Raw genomic sequence first — 18,892 nt, forward strand, 5'->3', positions numbered from 1 at the left:
TCTTCAAAAAACGAGAGTTGTAACTTAGCAAAAAAACGCCCATATAGGTAGACCCGCTTGAAGACTAACTCAAATTTCTCCCCCTTTGTCATCGAATGACCAAAAGGGTCGAAAAATGAGGACTAACGCCCCTGAAGAATATCATGATGATGAAGGAGCGCCAGCGTTGTTGTGGTCGTTTGTTGTTGTAGAGCCTGCCGCAGTGTCGTCCAAGTCTTCATGTTCGTCGGTTTCGCATGACGAAGAATATGAGCTGGCCACCAAGGAAGGAACCTTGACCTTCTTGAATTTCTTCGATGGAGGAGCAGACCAGTCAAAATCCTCTTGGAGACCCACTTGCTTCAGATCTTCTTCACCATATAGATGTGACAGAATAGCCCAAGTGCGACCGAAGACTTCATGGAGGTAGAAATGGTTTTTCTTCACTGCATTATGTGTAGCAGTCATGTTGTGAAGAATAGAACGAAACTGACGCTTAACCCATTTGTGGTTTCGATCCACCTTCTGGTGAAGACTAAGAAGAAGCTCACGGTCAGTCATCACCCTGGGAGCTGTGGCTTGAGGACTTGACTTTGATGCATGAGCGGCAGAATCATGAGTGGCAGAGTCATCATTGGTGGAATAAGATGCAGCTTTGCGAAACTAACCATCCAATGGACGAATGCCTTCATCAATAACAGCAGGTGCCTTGCCCTTTTCATCAGCTGAGGAATATGTCCGCTTGAGGACTTCAATTGGGGGCAAGTAGCTGAGGTGATTGTGAAAATCGGCCTTATAGTTGAGTGAAGACCTTGTTTTGAGGAATCTCATAATCCAAGGAGCATAAGGCTTCAACTCAAACGGAGAGAGTGCAACATTGGTCAAAGTCCTCATGAAGAAATCATGATGATTGATAGGAATGCCATGCATGATGTTGAATAGCAGATTCTTCATGATGCCAACGACTTCTTCATCAGATGAGTCGTGGCCTTTGATAGGACTCATTGTCTTCATCAGAATGCGATAGACTGTTCTGGGCACATATAGCAATTCCTTCACGAGGAATTTGGTCCTTGGTGCTTGACCGGGCTTCAGAGGCTTCATGAGTACTTGCATGTAATGAGCAGTGAGTTCAGGCTCTTGGTACAGGCAGCGAGCTCCTTCAAGGGGTGGACTGATGGGCAGGGCGTGAAGTAATTCAGAGGCCGGTGCCTTATAATGAGTGTTTTCGGTCATCCAGTCCAACACCCAAGAGTTGATATCATCACCATCGCGTGTGATGTGCAGAGTGGCATAGAATTGAAGAATGAGTTATTCATTCCAATCACAAATATCCGTGCAAAACTTGAGCAGTCCTGCATCATGAAGCACACTGAGGACTGGGGTAAAGCAAGTCAATGATTTCATGTCCACATGAGGAATATGCTCATGACCAAAGACTTTGTCCTTCTTGAAGAGCAGTGAAGAATAAAAATTTGCTTGGCTGGCAGTCCGTAATAATGCTTCTAAGGGTGGTAGCACCCTTGACCCCGGAGACGATCGATGGACTTTGAGAAGACCCCCAAACCTAACCTATTTCTTTCTAGCCTCTCCGAATCTCTAGGACGAGATTCATTTTAAAGGTGGTAGGTTTGTAACATCCCAAAATTCTAAATTTTGGAATGTTATAATAAATAGATAGTTTTGATTGATTGTTTGAAATTGAGTGAAATTTGAAACTTTTTGAAAGTTAAATGAGAGGGAATGAAATGACTTTCCCAAACTTTCACCTTTGCTTTTATGATCTCCACGAATTCAAATTCACTTCAACACAAAACCCTAGAGTGAAGATGACATGACCTCTTCCATTTAATTAAATGAAGGGTTTTTGAAAAATATTTGAATTTCATTGGGAAATGTTTCAATTTAGAAACTTTAAGCAACTCAATGATTTTCATGAGAGAAGATAAAATGACTTCTTCAAATCATATGAAATATGAGTTGGAAGTTTCAAAGAATCAAATTTAAAGTCCCTTTGAAATTATTTTCAATTGGGAGTTATTTGGGTTTTATTCAAATTATTTTCCTCCAAAAATAAAATATATGGAAAATAGGGTAACACGATTCCCTACAGTAGAAAATTGGAGAAATAAATTTGAAGTCATTTTGGTATTTTTAAAAAGATTTTTATTGGATTTTATTAGAGCTGTAGCACTGTTTGAATTATTTGAATTTTTGTGGATTTTATTTGACGTTAGAAAAATGTTCACATTGTAGAAAATGTTTTTCTGAAAATTTTGATATATTACATGCCTATGTAATATTTTTATTTATTCTGTTTTTATTATTTTTGTTCGTTTGGAAAAATGTAAAAAAAAACTTTCCCTCTGATTGGCCGGCCCAGCTAGCAAGCCCAGCCCAGCCAGCGCGCCGTCCGCCTCGTCCCCGAGGGCGGGACGACTCCCGCCGCCGCACGCCGCCGAGTCCGGCTCGGCTACGCTCCGCGGCCGCCTTACCCCGCAACCTCCTCCACGCCACCTCTCCCCTCCCCTCGCCCTTTATAAGGCCGACCCCGACGCCCCTCGACAGTCGCCGCCGCCGCCGCTCCGCCATAGCGCCGCCGCCGCACTTGGACGCCGCCTTCGCCCGCGCTGCGCAAGCCGCCGCCGTCTCGCCTGCTTCGCCCCGCATCGCCGGACGCCGCCGCCGCCCTGACGCCCGCTCCAGAGTTCGCCGCGGGCTGGATTCGCTCCGCCGCCGACCCATTCGCCCAGTCCGGTACGAACCGCAGACCGCCCCGGTTTTTTGGTTTTCTTTTATGGTTTCGATCGGTTTTGTTAAAAAAATGGTTTAGTTTTTTAGTTAGATCTATTCAATGAACGTTCTCTGTTTAGAACTAGATAGTGAGCGTTCGCTCGATAGACTTTTCTTTTTATTTTAGTTTTTGGTCAGGGACCCGTTTGTGAATATTTTATTTATAGATTAGTCCCTAATCTTCAAACCTTCGCTACTTTTCGCTCATTTGTCCAAATCCAAAACACCCACTTCTTCGTTATGATCTCCTCTATCCAGATAAACAACTTAAACATACTTTTGAAAGTTTAAATTTTGGTTTTCAAACAGATTTGTATTTGAACTTCGTTTGATCATAACCTGAGTTTTATAACTCCGTTTGAGTTGATTCTTTTTGCAAATCGAAGCTCTTGACTTAAACTTTCCGATAAGGCCAAATTCACTTAATTTTGGTATTGTTAGAAATTGTTTTCTGTTGCAAGAGTTATTTGCTTGGTTTTGAAGTTTTTCGAATTGTTTTCTTCGTTCTTTCCGATCTTTTGAGTGAGTGCTTATGTACGCAATTGCTTGCTTACGATAGATTTACCAGAGTGTGACGAGTAGAACTATCAGGAGTTATGAGTGTGAATCATCTTCATTAACAGTACAAGGCAAGTTCACACTTTGATCATACTTTTCATTACCCAGTTTTTATGCATTAGTTTCAACCCTCAAACATTGCATGAGTAGGATTGATAACATCTTGGATTTGGGAAGTAGATGATGAGGTAGAACCTATTGCCCTTTTATTATCAAACCCTTGGGAGTTACTTCTACGTTATGCTCATGTTGCTATGCTATGCTCGTAGACGTGGTTGGGTTTGAGTGTATCCATGACAGATGTGAGATTATTATTTAATGGTTAACTTAAGGTGGATACTTTAATACACATCTGGGTGGATTGGTTGGGGCACCCTGGAGCACCCAGTGGTTTGCCCGGGCACCTGGAGAACCCAATGTTTGCCCAAGGGGATCCCGGAGTACCCGTGTGATCACCCTATGGAATGCCACCCAGGCTCAAAGGGATCATAAGATTATTCATGCTAGAAACTTCCGTGTGCAGCCACAAGCTATTATGGGCTCTAGCATAGTTGAGTATGTTGCATGACCTCTTCGAGTGGTAGGCTAGCAGATGTAGGGGATGTAGGTTGGTACTGTCTACCCAGGGTTAGAGTTAATGCTTCTGAAAGACTGTGTCTCGGTCATCCGTTTCTCAAACACCATGTAGTGCGAGAAATCCAACAGAGGAGATCAAGTCTTGTGGGGAAAAGTGTGCAAACCTCTGCAGAGTGTACAAACTAATCATGATTAGCCGTGTCCCCGGTTATTGTCATCTTGAGTATCTCGTACTTGAATTATTGATTTGATCTTATCACTTTACTTAATTAATTTGTTGGGTTATAATTATTATTTTGGGATTGAGTTGGAGGAACCTTCTCAATATTTTCAACCAACTTTGTAGTTAAATAAAATATATTCCTCTGTTGTAGGAAAAAATTGGCTTTATGCAAAAATAAACTTAGAGCTTTCCACCAGCCAAATATGCATGTAGTGATAGCTATTACAACATTGCTCTATGGTGTGAATTTGCCCCCCTCATCTTTGCCGTTCGTGTTGATGGGAATCCACAACCTTGTTGGTACTTCCGCTATTTGGATCGAGGTAATAGTATTTACGTTGCTTTATACATGTGATTTACCTCTGTTATAAATCGAGTATTGTGTGTGTCAGCATACCGATCCAGGGATGATAATTAAGCACAGAGACTTGACCGTCTGAGGTCGGGTCGCTGCAAGATGGTATCAGAGCACATGTTGACTGTAGGACGTGACCCCTAGAAACTGGTAAGCCCATAAGAAAGATTTTCTCAAAAACTTCATTTTCAAAAGATCTTTTACCTCTCTTCTTTTCTGAGCTTTATCAAAATATTCTCTTTTAGTTAGACTATACCCCTTTCCCCTTTTGACCACGCGAAGATTCAGCTGATGAGACCACTCCGAGAAGATATCAGACAACTAAGACCACTTCGGAATGAAGAGGATTTTACCGTGCATTATACTAATGGAAACGACAACGGTTGAAGAATCCGAAGACTAGGAGAATTTGAAGGCTATGAAGAATTCCCAGATTGGTATGACCTAGGAAAGTTACCCTTATGGAACTTGTGATACTATGGAAGTTGTCAATACCCGAGATCAAGGTGTATCGGAGAAAGACTGGAACATGGAGCGTTAAACCTCAAGGTTTTTGTCAAGAAAACCCAAGGCAGGAGATATCAACTATGGAATGATAGAGACAAGGGCAGAAACACGGCTAAACCATGAGGTTATCGCCCGCTTATGCTATGGTCACCATGCTGAGTTAAACATGCATTTATTCGGAATAATTGGATGGTAGAAGGCTGATGGGGCATGTGTCATCAAAGGATGTAGTTTTAACCTTAGCTGGTGTATCGCCAGGATCTGGAGTATTACATGAAGAATTTTTAGATGGACCTTCAGGAAGCCGTATTTGACTAGGAAGCATTTCGTGAAGAACTCAGGACCAGAAGCTGATAGTAGCCAAACTGAAGGACAGTAAGACCAGGGTTCATGCCAATGATGTTGAAACCCAGAAGTTTGGAACGCAACTGCAAAATATTAAAGGGCGTCACGAGAGACTTCGCGTCAACAGTGATGACCTGGCAAAAGAACTTGAGAAAGACAAGCATGAATGGAAGAAGCCATCGGAGACATGAACAAGACTTGAAGATTTTGATGACTTTGAATATTTATTGACCTTTAGAAGACCCAAACCCCTGTTATATACTTACGTTAGATGCGACATTTGTGAGCTGTCATTTGTTTGATGTTTTTTTGACAGCCACAAAATAAAATTTGTCTTTTCAAAACTTTTGTTTGAATTGTGTGTATCCCTCTCTATCTCTCCTATCCCACCCCAAAACCCTTGAAACCAATAGAGGATGAATGGAGATTAACTCACAGTTCCGGGACCGATAAGTCAATTGGAGACGGACCAATGGATTCAGAACATGGAGGATCACATGAAGAATAACACTATAGCCGGAAAGGATATGGCCCAACATGCTCTTCAGTGCTTTGAAAGAGGTGCTATTACTTGGTGGAGGATGTACCAAACCATCAATGGATGGCAAGGAGTAACCACTTGGGAAGAATTTAAGCTGACTTTGTCAAAGTCTCGGTTTGTGTCCCAGAAGATGAAGCCTTATGGAAATGATATGAAGAAACCTTGTGCATGCAAGCTCTGTGGAGGAATAGGACACAACCATAAGGAACACAAGGATGGATGCACTAATTGTAAAGGAAGTCACCCAGCTGAAGAATGCCCAACTAGGCAGATCACTTGTTTCTTGTGTGAAGGGACTACCCACTACCCTGCTCAGTGTCACATTTACCCCATGGTTCGAAGAACCATCCAGGAGAAGAAAGAAGCAATGAAAGGAGCCCTCAAGGAAAATTTTAGATGAACCTGCGATGAAGGAAGAGGTGGAGGACACACCTAAAGAAGAACCAATTAGACTTTCCACCAAGTCTTGCTATTCATGTGGGGAAGAAGGACACATCTCCCAGAATTGTTTGAATGGGGATCTAGTAGAATTCCCGACAGAGGAAGTAGAGTATGACCCACAGGAAATAGAAGCCCTGATTGAAATTGAAAGTCCAGGAAGAGAAATAGATTGGATTCCAGGAAGGACCTGAGTCATATCACCTGTTTCAGGTGTAAAGATTCGGGGCACTACCTCAGGGGTTGCCCAAAAAGGAAGTCGAGGACCCAAGGAGGCTATGTAATCACAAGGAAACCACAAGATTTGTCAGAAGTAGTAGATTTCTGCTGTAATGAAGTAGGGCACCTTGCCAGGGATTGTCCCAAAGAGAAGGAGGCTTGAGGTAAATAGTTGAGTTTGCAACAAAGAAATGAAGTAGTAGTAGAAGTAGCAGGAACAACCCTTTTTGTATTGAGGCGATGAGTTGAGGCATATAATGGAAAAGCAAGAGATTGCAATCATTTGAGAATCAATAAAGTTGGCATCGCTGGTGTCGGTGTTCTGGGAACGGGGGTCCCCAGACTTGCCTGCCTGCGGCCCACGGCGTGGCTGTGCTAGCAGGCCTGTATGGCCCATCTTCATCAACAAGGCATTCAAGACCCTCGCGAGGGGCCAAGCCTCGCGAGGCGGATGCCGGAAGACCTCCTTAGGAGCAGCCTCGCCAGGCAGGCTCGCAAGGGGCAGAGGGATCAAGGCAAGGCAAACCTCGCGAGGTTCTTGTGACGTGAGCCATGACGATCGAGACCAGGCGGGCACCAGCGCGCGCAGTGTCCTTGCTTCCTCTTTGGTGCTAAAGGGGCAAGCGCATGCGCGGAGTACCGAGGCATCAAGCAAAGGTTTCCATATCGGTGCAACGAGACCAAGACCAGCAGGACGGCAAGACGGATGTCACCATGGAGCCCAAGGCGGCTCACCACCAGATCCTTTTGCAGGCGAAGACCGCTTTTGTCAGGATAAGCTGTACTAGCTGTCCCCTTTCAAATTGGCCGTTGTTGGCTCCCTTCCCGCTCAATATTTGGGAAGAGGACCAGGGCCTATATAAGTAGAACTAGCCACCATAGTAGAGACATCTGATCCAGGGGCATCTCGCCTGATCCTTAGCCATACACCCCGCACAAGAACACCTCAACCTAAGGAGGCTATTCTTCCCCTTGTACTGTTCATCATCAGCTCAAGAGGCAATCCACCACCACCACCACACTGGAGTAGCGTATTACACCACAACGGTGGCCCGAACCAGTATAAATCTAGTGTCTTTTGTGTTGTGAGTTCGTCGAGCTCGTTCTTGAGATATTAGCTAGTTTGGACGCGGATCGGTAGGAGGGAGAGAACTTCGCGTGCACCCAGAGTTCGAACCTTAAGGGTTTTGCCGGAACCCGTGATCCGACATTTCGCGTGCCGGGTAGGGGTGCGCCGTAGCCTCCCTTCCGTCGATCTGCGCTCCGTCGGTCCGTCGTCTCAATGGCGGACGCTCGCCGTGCTCGTGCTGAGCGCCGGGCTGCCCTTGCCACCCGCGTCGCTCAGACGGCTCCTGTCGGCGGGCCACCACGTCGTTCTCCGTCGCCTGCCGCCAACGCCGCCTCCGGCCCGGCGGGGAACGAGCAACAATGATTAACATGGCATGGCATTGAGCTACTGCTATTTCAAGATAAATATCCCTATGTGGTTTTGGTAATTCCTAACAACATATAGCTCATTGAGCTAATGCTATTTCAAGATAAATATTTCAGGAAAGCTCAATGATTGGCATGGCATGGATTAGAAAAGTGGACCCCTCAAAATGCTAAGTACAAAGGATTGGCTCAAGTTCAAAGCACACGACTCTACATTTTACTTTTAGTGATCCAAGATCACATTGAGTCCATAGGAAAAGCCAATACTATTAAGAGGGGGTGAGGTGTTGCTTAATGAGGTTCTTGCTCAAAATGCTTAGTGATATGCTCCAAAGCCCTTAACTACTTTCTCATATCCACATATGTCCCAAACCAAAAGTCAAACTCGGCCCCACCGATTTGATCTATCCGGCGCCACCGAGTTCACTTGACATAGCCAGTGCCAGAAACCCTAGTCTTTTCGGTCTCACCGATAGGGATCTCGGTCTCACCGAGATGGGATTGTAATCTCTCTATTTCCCTTCATAACGTTTCAGTCAAACCGAGATGAGCGATCGGTCCCACCGAGATTGCAATGCAAACTCTCTGTTTCCCTTTCGTAACATTTCGGTCCAACCGAGATGAGCGAATCGGTCCCACTGAGTTTGCCTGACCAACTCTCTGGATAGTCTATTACCAAAATCGGTCTCACCGAGTTTGTGTAATCGGTCTCACCAAGATTACGTTATGCCCTAACCCTAACGAAATCGGTCCAACCGAGTTGACATGTCGGTCCCACCGAAAATCCTAACGTTCACATTTTGAACGAAATCGGTCCGACCGAGTTTCATGATTCGGTCCCACCGAGTTTGGTAAATTGTGTGTAACGGTTAGATTTTTTGTGGAGGCTATATATACCCCTCCACCCACTCTTCATTCGTGGAGAGACATCAGAACATGCCTACACTTCCAACATACATTTTTTGAGAGAGAACCACCTACACTTGTGTTGAGATGAAGATATTCCATTCCAACCACATAAATCTTGATCTCTAGCCTTCCCCAATTTGCTTTCCACTCAAATGTTCTTTCCACCAAATCCAAATCCTATGAGAGAGAGTTGAATGTTGGGGAGACTATCATTTGAAGCACAAGAGCAAGGAGTTCATCATCAACACACCATTTGTTACCTCTTGGAGAGTGGTGTCTCCTAGATTGGCTAGGTGTCACTTGGGAGCCTCCGTCAAGATTATGGAGTTGAACCAAGGAGTTTGTAAGGGCAAGGAGATTGCCTACCTCATGAAGGTCTACCCGAGTAAGGCAAGTCCTTCGTGGGCGACGGCCATGGTGGGATAGACAAGGTTGCTTCTTCGTGGACCCTTCATGGGTGGAGCCCTCCGTGGACTCGCGCAACCGTTACCCTTCGTGGGTTGAAGTCTCCATCAACGTGGATGTACGATAGCACCACCTATCGGAACCACGGATAAAAATCTCTGTGTCAACATTGTGTTTGCTCCCTCCAACTCCTCCCTTTACCTTCATATGCAATTGTTTTACATTCCTCTGCTATACTCTTAGAATTGCATGTGTAGGTTGATTGCTTGACTTGTGCTAAGTCGCTAAAATCTGCCAAGAACTAAAATTGGGAAAAGGCTAGATTTTTATTTGGTCAAGTAGTCTAATCACCCCCCTCTAGACATACTTTCGATCCTACAAGTGGTATCAGAGCTTTGGTCTCCATTTGCTTTGATTTCCATAGCTTTTGGTGGTCATAGCCTTGGTTTCACAACCTAGGAGAGTATGGCGTCTAGCGAGGGAAATTACCACCGTAGAGGTCCTTACTTTGATGGTACAAAATTTGCTAGTTGGAAGCATAAGATGAAAATGCATATTCTTGGACATAACCCGACCGTTTGGGCTATTGTGTGTATTGGCTTGCAAGGTGAATTCTTTGATGGGAGAGAACCAAACCGTGAAGCTACCGCGGAAGAGTTGAAGATGCTGCAATACAATGCTCAAGCTTGTGATATTCTCCTCAACGGATTGTGCCCCGAAGAACTCAACAAAATCAGCCGTCTTGAGAATGCAAAGGAAATTTGGGATACTTTGATTGATATGCACGAAGGTACCGACTCCGTCAAGGAATCCAAATTGGATGTGCTTCAAAGTCAACTTGACAAGTTCAAAATGAAGGATGGTGAAGGCGTCGCTGAAATGTACTCTAGGCTTGCTCTCATCACAAATGAGATTGCCGGCTTAGGAAGTGAAGAGATGACCGATAGATTCATCATCAAGAAGATCCTAAGAGCCTTGGATGGAAAATATGATACCGTGTGCACATTGATTCAAATGATGCCCAATTACAAAGATCTCAAGCCAACGGAAGTCATTGGAAGAATAGTTGCTCATGAGATGTCACTCGAGGATAAGGAAGAGCTCCACAACAAGTCAAGTGGTGCTTACAAAGCCTCATGTGAAGCTCCTACATCATCAAGTGAGAAGCAAACCTTCAATGAAGAATTGAGTCTAATGGTGAAGAACTTCAACAAATTCTACAAGAGAAGGAGCAAGGAAAGAAGCTCCAAGTCAAGATCCTACAATGACAGGAGATCTTCAAGCCGTGAAAGAAATTGCTACAATTGTGGAAGACCCGGACACTACTCCAATGAGTGTACGGCTCCCTACAAAAGAAGAGAAGATTCTCCCAAAAGAAGGAGTAGAAGAGAAGAATCACCACCAAGAGAAAGAAGGAGTAGAAATGATCGTTATGAATGAAGACCCTCTCGGAGAAGCAAGGATTCGGAAAGGAAGGATAAGCCATTAAGAAGCTACACAAAAGGAAGACATCAAGCTCATGTTGGTGAATGGGTATCCGGTTCCGACTCCGACAATCACTCTGAAAGAAGTTATCACTCCGACTCCGAATATACTCACGATGAAGGTGTTGCCGGTCTAGCACTTGTGACAACCAACTCCTACGACATATTTGACTCACCAAATGAAGGAATTGGGAGATGCTTCATGGCTAAAGGTCCAGAGGTAACACACCCCGAGTATGTTGATTTCAATAGTGATGAACATGATTTGCTAGGAGATGATGATTTACTTGTTGACAACTCTAGTTATGAAAACAATGATGAACTTGCTATTAATCATGCTAATCAAGATAAAACGAATGACGATGATAAGAAGGAGATTGAGCGTCTAACTAAAGAACTAAACACTCTTAAGTTAGCTCATAAACTACCTTGGAAGCTCATCGAGAACTTTTAAAGACTCATGATAAGCTACGCTTTGAAAAGCTCAACCTTGAGCAAGAACATGAGTTTTTAAAGGCAATCAATGATGATCTTCGTAAGAAAAGTTCTTCTTACATTGCCAAGTGTTTACTCTTGTCTACTTACATGCCACAAGTTAAATCTAGCAACAAGAACAAGAAAGACTCTTCATCTAATAGTAACAACAATCATGCTAAACCCAATGTTGTTGCTTCTAGTAGTTCTCTTGATTCCACTAATGATTCTCTTAGCCAAGTTACACTTGAGCAAGAAAATAGCTTATTGAAGGGAATCATAGAGAAAGGTGTTTACAAGAGCCTTGCCGGAAGTAAGCAATTTGAGGAAATTGTACGCAAGCAAGGAAGACACCGGAAGAATCAAGGTGTTGGTTTTGACCGAAAGTTCAATGCCAATGGAGTTGAGTGGTAAGAAGATCAATACCCCAAGACGAAGTTTGTTCCTCAACAAGAGAAGTATGATCCTACTTCTTTCAAAGGAACACAAGCTCAAGATGATCTTCCACCACAAGACCACAAGCAAAAAGTCAAGGACAAGCTTCGAGAAGAGATTGATGCATTTGAAGAAGCTCCTAGGGCCTTGGTCAAGTGGGTTCCCAAGACTACATCAAGTTCTACTTCATCAAGTACGACTACAACTCCAAGGATTCCCATCAAGATGGTGTGGATCCCGAAGAAGAAGAACTAGAGAGTTCTTGAGGGTGACTCCGCCAACATAGTTCACTCTTATCATTTTGGCAAGGACAAGTGCAAACAACTTCCATATCCTGCACTAGTTCCAGGAGTCACAAACCCTCTTGTTGGTAAGACAAGGGACAAGGTAACCTAATGCTTTCATGGACATCATCTTGTGTATACATCACTCTATGTCTATGGATATCCTTGTTTGTTCCTTGTGGGACTAACCCGTGTAGGTATTGAAAGTGCAACTCACTCCAAAGGATTACTCCAAATGATCTACATCAACATTGAGCATCCACATCTTCATTACCTACCTGAAGTCATCATCGACAAAACCCAAGGTTAGTTCATCCCTCTTAGGGGGGATATCACATCTAGGGGGAGCTTCACACTAAGAATTGAGCTAAAGCAACTCTAATGGTGTGAGCACAACAATGCTTTATGTAAAAGTGGTAACCCCACTTGTGCTTAATCGATAAGTATGACCTATGATCAAATGTTCTCATTTGACTCCTAAGTCAATATACTCATATATAGATGACCTAGTCATCGCCAATTGCTTGATAGATGCTAGAGTGTTTGTGCATGCTTTGTCACATATTTCATTTGCCATTTTATTGTGTGAGCATGCTGGATGCATATTTTTCTCATTCGAGGACATCCATTTGTTGGTTTGATTGTTTGGCTTTTTCTCGTTTGCTAAATGGATGGACAAGAATTCCTAAGAACTCCCTCTAGCTATCTATGGTTTCCTCGTCTCAAACTCTATTCATGCTACATCACAAAGTTTGATCAAGTCAAATTCGAACCACTCTGTGTGAGGAGCACTCGGAGTCCCCGATTCATCATAGACTTAAACTTCCAAAAGCTCTTTGTGCATTTCGGTCTGACCGATTCATCCTTTTCGGTCCTACCGAGATCACTTAGTTGATCTAGGTTTTCAATCTCGGTGCAACCGATTAGAACCTTTCGGTCACACCGAGTTGCAGTAACTGCCTACAGTTTTGCATCTCGGTGCCACCGAGTTGTTCCACACGGCCACACCGAAAGGGTCAGGTTATATATACTGACGGGTCAAATTTTGGAATTTTTTCCGAAACCTTTCACCGCGCGTGGCCTGCTCTGCCTCTTCGGGTCTCCGGATCGTCTTCTCGCCGCCAGCGACCTCCCGCCGCTGGTCTCCGCCGCCGTCAACGGCAATCTGCTCCGCCGTTGCTGCCGTAGCGAACACTCGCCGCTCTAGGGTAAGTGTTCGACCCCTTGTGCTGTCTTTTTCACTCCGATTCGTAGCACAAGGACAATGCCATGTTTCTTGCCACGATTGAGATTGATCCATCCAGCTAAAACTTCCTTAGGTCTAGATTGATTCGAAAATTTTAGGGTTGGCTCTCCGCAGAACTCATCTCGGACCGACCGAAATGTAGAAATCGGTCTCACCGATTTGGCCTTGGCCATTGCACGTGCGCTTTTCGGCCCGACCGAAACGTGCAAATCGGTGTGACCGAGTTCAAGATTCTGTGAAACCCTAGCATTCTCGGTGCCACCGAACTGTGACTCGCCCCAACCGAGTTCACTAGTGTAGGTTCCAAGTGTTGCTTCGGTATCACCGAGTTTGTCAATTCGGTAGCTCCGAGATCACTTCTGTAGAGAACTAAAACTAAGCTTTTTGACTCAATTGTTTTGCAAAACCTCTGTACTTTGTGATGCTCATCTACTCTACCTCATCTACAACCTATTCACAGGGTCTGCTGACAGTTTCCCTGGAGATGTCTGATCAAAGTGGCAGCCAGAACAAGTCTGAAGAACAGGTTCAGTTGAGTGAGGGCACTAGTCCCTCCAGCAGCTATGATGATGGCAGCAGGAGCACACCTAGTAACTTGCCGAAAGCAGCCACCAGGACAAGGAAGCAGAGGATTGAGAAGGGCTTGGCCACCCTGACTCAAAACCAGGAGAGCTTGGAGAGGATTATTGAGCAAAAGTTCTATGATCTTGATGTCAAGGTAACTGAGATTCAAACAGCAGTTGAGCAGCTTCAGGAGGAAGCAGAGGAGAAGAAGGGTAAGTCTACTACATATGCTTTTGCTAGAGTGCCCAGAGGACAGAGATCAGCTGCAGTGCCAGTCACAGATACTAGAGCTACAACATCAGCACCAGCAGCTACAGCTCCAGTGCCACCTCCAGCAGCCACTCCACCAGCAACAGCTACATCAACAGATGCCTTCGACCTTGGAGTTCTCTCTACATCACCTCCCGAAGATCAAGCCTGAGAGACGTTTAGCACTATGCATTTTTGAACTTTTTGGTAACTTGTTGCCAAAGGGGGAGAAAAATGTATAGATCATAGGCTTCGAGAGAGAGTGTTGCTTTTTATCTCTCTTGCTATTTTGGTTGAGCTTTATTGTGTGCTTGTGTGAGATATTTTACGTCCTTGTGAGATACTTGTTTGTTCATATGCTACCTTAATGCTTGTTGGATGAAATTATCTTTCATATCCTTATATGATCATTCACTTGCTTGGTGATGAGTGCATGCTTTTAATTTCTATCATTTTGAGCGCTCCACCAAGATGTATGTGACATGGAAAAGTAACCCATGATCCTAATCGATTGTGCATTTGCATTCAAAAGCAAATCTTAAATAATGCACAAATTTAGGGGGAGCTCTTCTTTATCACATACTTCTCAAAGCGACGATGTTTTTCAATCTTATTATCATTTGTCGAAGCTTTGATCTATATGTTGTCCTCATACCAAAAAGGGGGAGATTGAAAGTGCAACTATCCCTAGGTGGTTTTGGTAATTCCTAACAACATATAGCTCATTGAGCTAATGCTATTTCAAGATAAATATTTCAAGAAAGCTCAATGATTGGCATGTCATGGATTAGAAAAGTAGACCCCTCAAAATGCTAAGGACAAAAGGATTGGCTCAAGTTCAAAGCACAAGACTCTACATTTTACTTTTAGTGATCCAAGATCACATTGAGTCCATAGGAAAAGCCAATACTATTAAGAGGGGGTGAGGTGTTGCTTAATGAGGTTCTTGCTCAAAATTCTTAGTGATATGCTCCAAAGCCCTCAACTACTTTCTCATATCCACATATGTCCCAAACCAAAAGTCAAACTCGGCCCCACCGATTTGATCTATCCGGCGCCACCGAGTTCACTTGACATAGCCAGTGCCAGAAACCCTAGTCTTTTCGGTCTCACCGATAGGGATCTCGGTCTCACCGAGATGGGATTGTAATCTCTTTGTTTCCGTTCGTAACATTTCGGTCAAACCGAGATGAGCGATCGGTCCCACCGAGATTGCAATGCAAACTCTCTGTTTCCCTTTCGTAACGTTTTGGTCCAACCGAGATGAGCGAATCGGTCCCACCGAGTTTGCCTGACCAACTCTCTGGTTAGTCTATTACCAAAATCAGTCTCACCGAGTTTCTGTAATCGGTCTCACCGAGATTACGTTATGCCCTAACCCTAACAAAATCGGTCCCACCGAGTTGACATGTCGGTCCCACCGAAAATCCTAACGTTCTCATTTTGAACTAAATCGGTCCGACCGAGTTTCATGATTCGGTCCCACCGAGTTTGGTAAATTGTGTGTAACGGTTAGATTTTGTGTGGAGGCTATATATACCCCTCCACCCACTCTTCATTCGTGGAGAGAGCCATCAGAACATGCCTACACTTCCAACATACATTTTTTGAGAGAGAACCACCTACACTTGTGTTGAGATCAAGATATTCCATTCCAACCACATAAATCTTGATGTCTAGCCTTCCCCAAGTTTCTTTCCACTCAAATCTTCTTTCCACCAAATCCAAATCCTGTGAGAGAGAGTTGAGTGTTGGGGAGACTATCATTTGAAACACAAGAGCAAGGAGTTCATCATCAACACACCATCTGTTACCTCTTGGAGATTGGTGTCTCCTAGATTGGCTAGGTGTCACTTGGGAGCCTCCGTCAAGATTGTGGAGTTGAACCAAGGAGTTTATAAGGGCAAGGAGATCGCCTACTTCGTGAAGATCTACCCAAGTGAGGCAAGTCCTTCGTCGGCGACGGCCATGGTGGGATAGACAAGGTTGCTTCTTCGTGGACCCTTCGTGGGTGGAGCCCTCCGTGGACTCGCGCAACCGTTACCCTTCGTGGGTTGAAGTCTCCATCAACGTGGATGTACGATAGCACCACCTATCGGAACCATGGATAAAAATCTCCGTGTCAACATTGCGTTTGCTCCCTCTAACTCCTCCCTTTACCTTCATATGCAATTGTTTTACATTCCGCTGCTATACTCTTAGAATTGCATGTGTAGGTTGATTGCTTGACTTGTGCTAAGTTGCTAAAATCTGCCAAGAACTAAAATTGGGAAAAGGCTAGATTTTTATTTGGTCAAGTAGTCTAATCACCCCCCTCTAGACATACTTTCGATCCTACACTACCTCAGGGGTTGCCCAAAAAGGAAGCCGAGGACCCAAGGAGGCTATGTAATCACAAGGAAACCACGAGATTTGTCAGAAGTAGTAGGTTTCTGCTGTAATGAAGCAGGGCACCTTGCCAGGAATTGTCCCGAAGAGAAGGAGGCTTGAGCTAAATAGTTGAGTTTGCAACAAAGAAATGAAGTAGTAGTAGAAGTAGCAGGAACAACCCTTTTTGTATTGAGGCGATGAGTTGAGGCATGTAATGGAAAAGCAAGAGATTGTAATCATTTGAGAATCAATAAAGTTGGCATCGTTGGTATTGATTTGGATTTTATGAGTAGTGACTCTATGAAGAAAGATATTGACCATTTTCGAGGATATGAGAAATATGGTCTATGGATGAATTTGTGTATTTCAAGGGTGGTAGTACCCTATGAGGACACTTGACCCCTGGAAAGGATAATGATGTTCCACGGAGTGGACTTCGGACAAAATAAGTATGAGTTTTATCTCGATATGTTGGATACCCCAAGAATATGAAGGGATGAAGTACTATTGGAAATAGAGGAGGTATAATGTTGGTAATATGGAGCAATTGTAATGCCATGATGAGTCTGAGTAATCACATCTTAGTTTGGTACCAATAGGAGGAAGCGAGACAGTACAATTGGATGGGTTTAAGAATGCTAGGAAGCTGGATGTTGGAATAATGATCAGTTGCCCCGTTGACGAGTACAAGGTTTACAAGTGATGAGATGGGCCATAACCCACAGTCCCCAAGACCTGCCAAGAAGCAAGCACACTCTTGCTGAAGGAAAAACCCTGGAAGAAGTTACGATTTTTATCGACAGACGATCTTATAGGAGTTACGCAAAACCTGAGAGTTGTGAAGGAACGATAGATGTTGTTGACTTGCAGTATCAATGGATTTATCCGAACTTGGTTCGTCGACAAGAGAAATTCTGCAATGCTTGTGAGGATGACCGAGTGTTCGAATGGGAGATTCGCTAAACCGTATACAAGGTAATGATTTGGGTGCGGGATGGATTGATCACCATACCGACTTACTCTTATTATTCGCCTTGATATATGGGATAGTAAATCTGAGTGACTTACCCATAGTAGAGCGACGACGATCAAAACCTTGTTTAAACCTTAGAATGGTATGACAATTTTCCCTTGTACAAGGCAGTTTTTGCCAATCGTAGGATATACGGTGAGATTCAACCCAGACCCATTCCCTGCAGGAGAAACCATAAATGGTTGACCACCGTGAGATACCGATAGTTGTTTAGTATTGGCACTAGACCCGACAGCTAAGAAGACCACGTCACAGCAAAACCGTATCCGGATGAAAGCACATAATTATTGAGGAAAAGGTTATGCCACTACCGGAAGAGCCCAGAGACGGACTTTTCCCGAGAATCTGAGAAGACCGACACTGTCAAGAATAAGGATGGAGTATATGAGTTTTGATGGAACCGGAATAATGCTTCTAAGGGTGGTAGCACCCCAGACCCCGAAGACGATCGATGGATTTTGAGAAGACCCCCAAACCTAACCTGTTTCTTTCTAGCCTCTCCGAATCTCGTGGACGAGATTCATTTTAAGGGTGGTAGTTTGTAACATCCCAAAATTCTAAATTATGGAATGTTATAATAAATAGATAGTTTTGATTGATTGTTTGATTGATTGTGTGAAATTGAGTGCGAAACTTTTTGAAAGTTAAATGAGAGGGAATGAAATGACTTTCCCAAACTTTCACCTTTGCTATTGTGATCTCCATGAATTCAAATTCATTTCAACACAAAACCCTAGAGTGAAGATGGCATGACTTCTTCCATTTAATTAAATGAAAAAGGGTTTTTGAAAAATATTTGAATTTCATTGGGAAATATTTCAGTTCAGAAACTTTAAGCAACTCAATGATTTTCATGAGAGAAGATAAAATGACTTCTTCAAATCATATGAAATATGAGTTGGAAGTTTCAAAGAATCAAATTTAAAGTCCCTTTGAAATTATTTTCAATTGGGAGTTATTTGGGTTTTATTCAAATTATTTTCCTCCAAAAATAAAATATATGGAAAATAGGGTAACATGATTCCCTACACTAGAAAATTGGAGAGAAATAAATTTGAAGTCATTTTGGTATTTTTAAAATGATTTTTATTGGATTTTATTAGAGCTATAGCATTGTTTGAATTATTTGAATTTTTGTGGATTTTATTTGACGTTAGAAAAATGCCCATGTCGTAGAGAATGTTTTTCTAAATTTTTTGATATATTACATGCCTATGTAATATTTCTATTTTTTATTATTATTATTTTTCGTCTGGAAAAATGTTAAAAAAAACCTTTCCCTCTGACTGGCCGGCCCAGCTAGCAGGCCCAGCCCAGCCAGTGCGCCGTCCGCCTCGTCCCCGAGGGCGGGACGACTCCCGCCGCCGCACGCCGCCGAGTCCGGCCCGGCTACGCTCCTCCGCCGCCTTACCCCGCCCCCTCCTCCACGCCACCTCTCCCCCCCCCTCGCCCTTTATAAGGCCGACCCCGA

The sequence above is a fragment of the Aegilops tauschii genome, chromosome 6, assembly GCF_002575655.3.
Source record: "Aegilops tauschii subsp. strangulata cultivar AL8/78 chromosome 6, Aet v6.0, whole genome shotgun sequence".
Lineage (NCBI taxonomy): Eukaryota > Viridiplantae > Streptophyta > Magnoliopsida > Poales > Poaceae > Aegilops > Aegilops tauschii.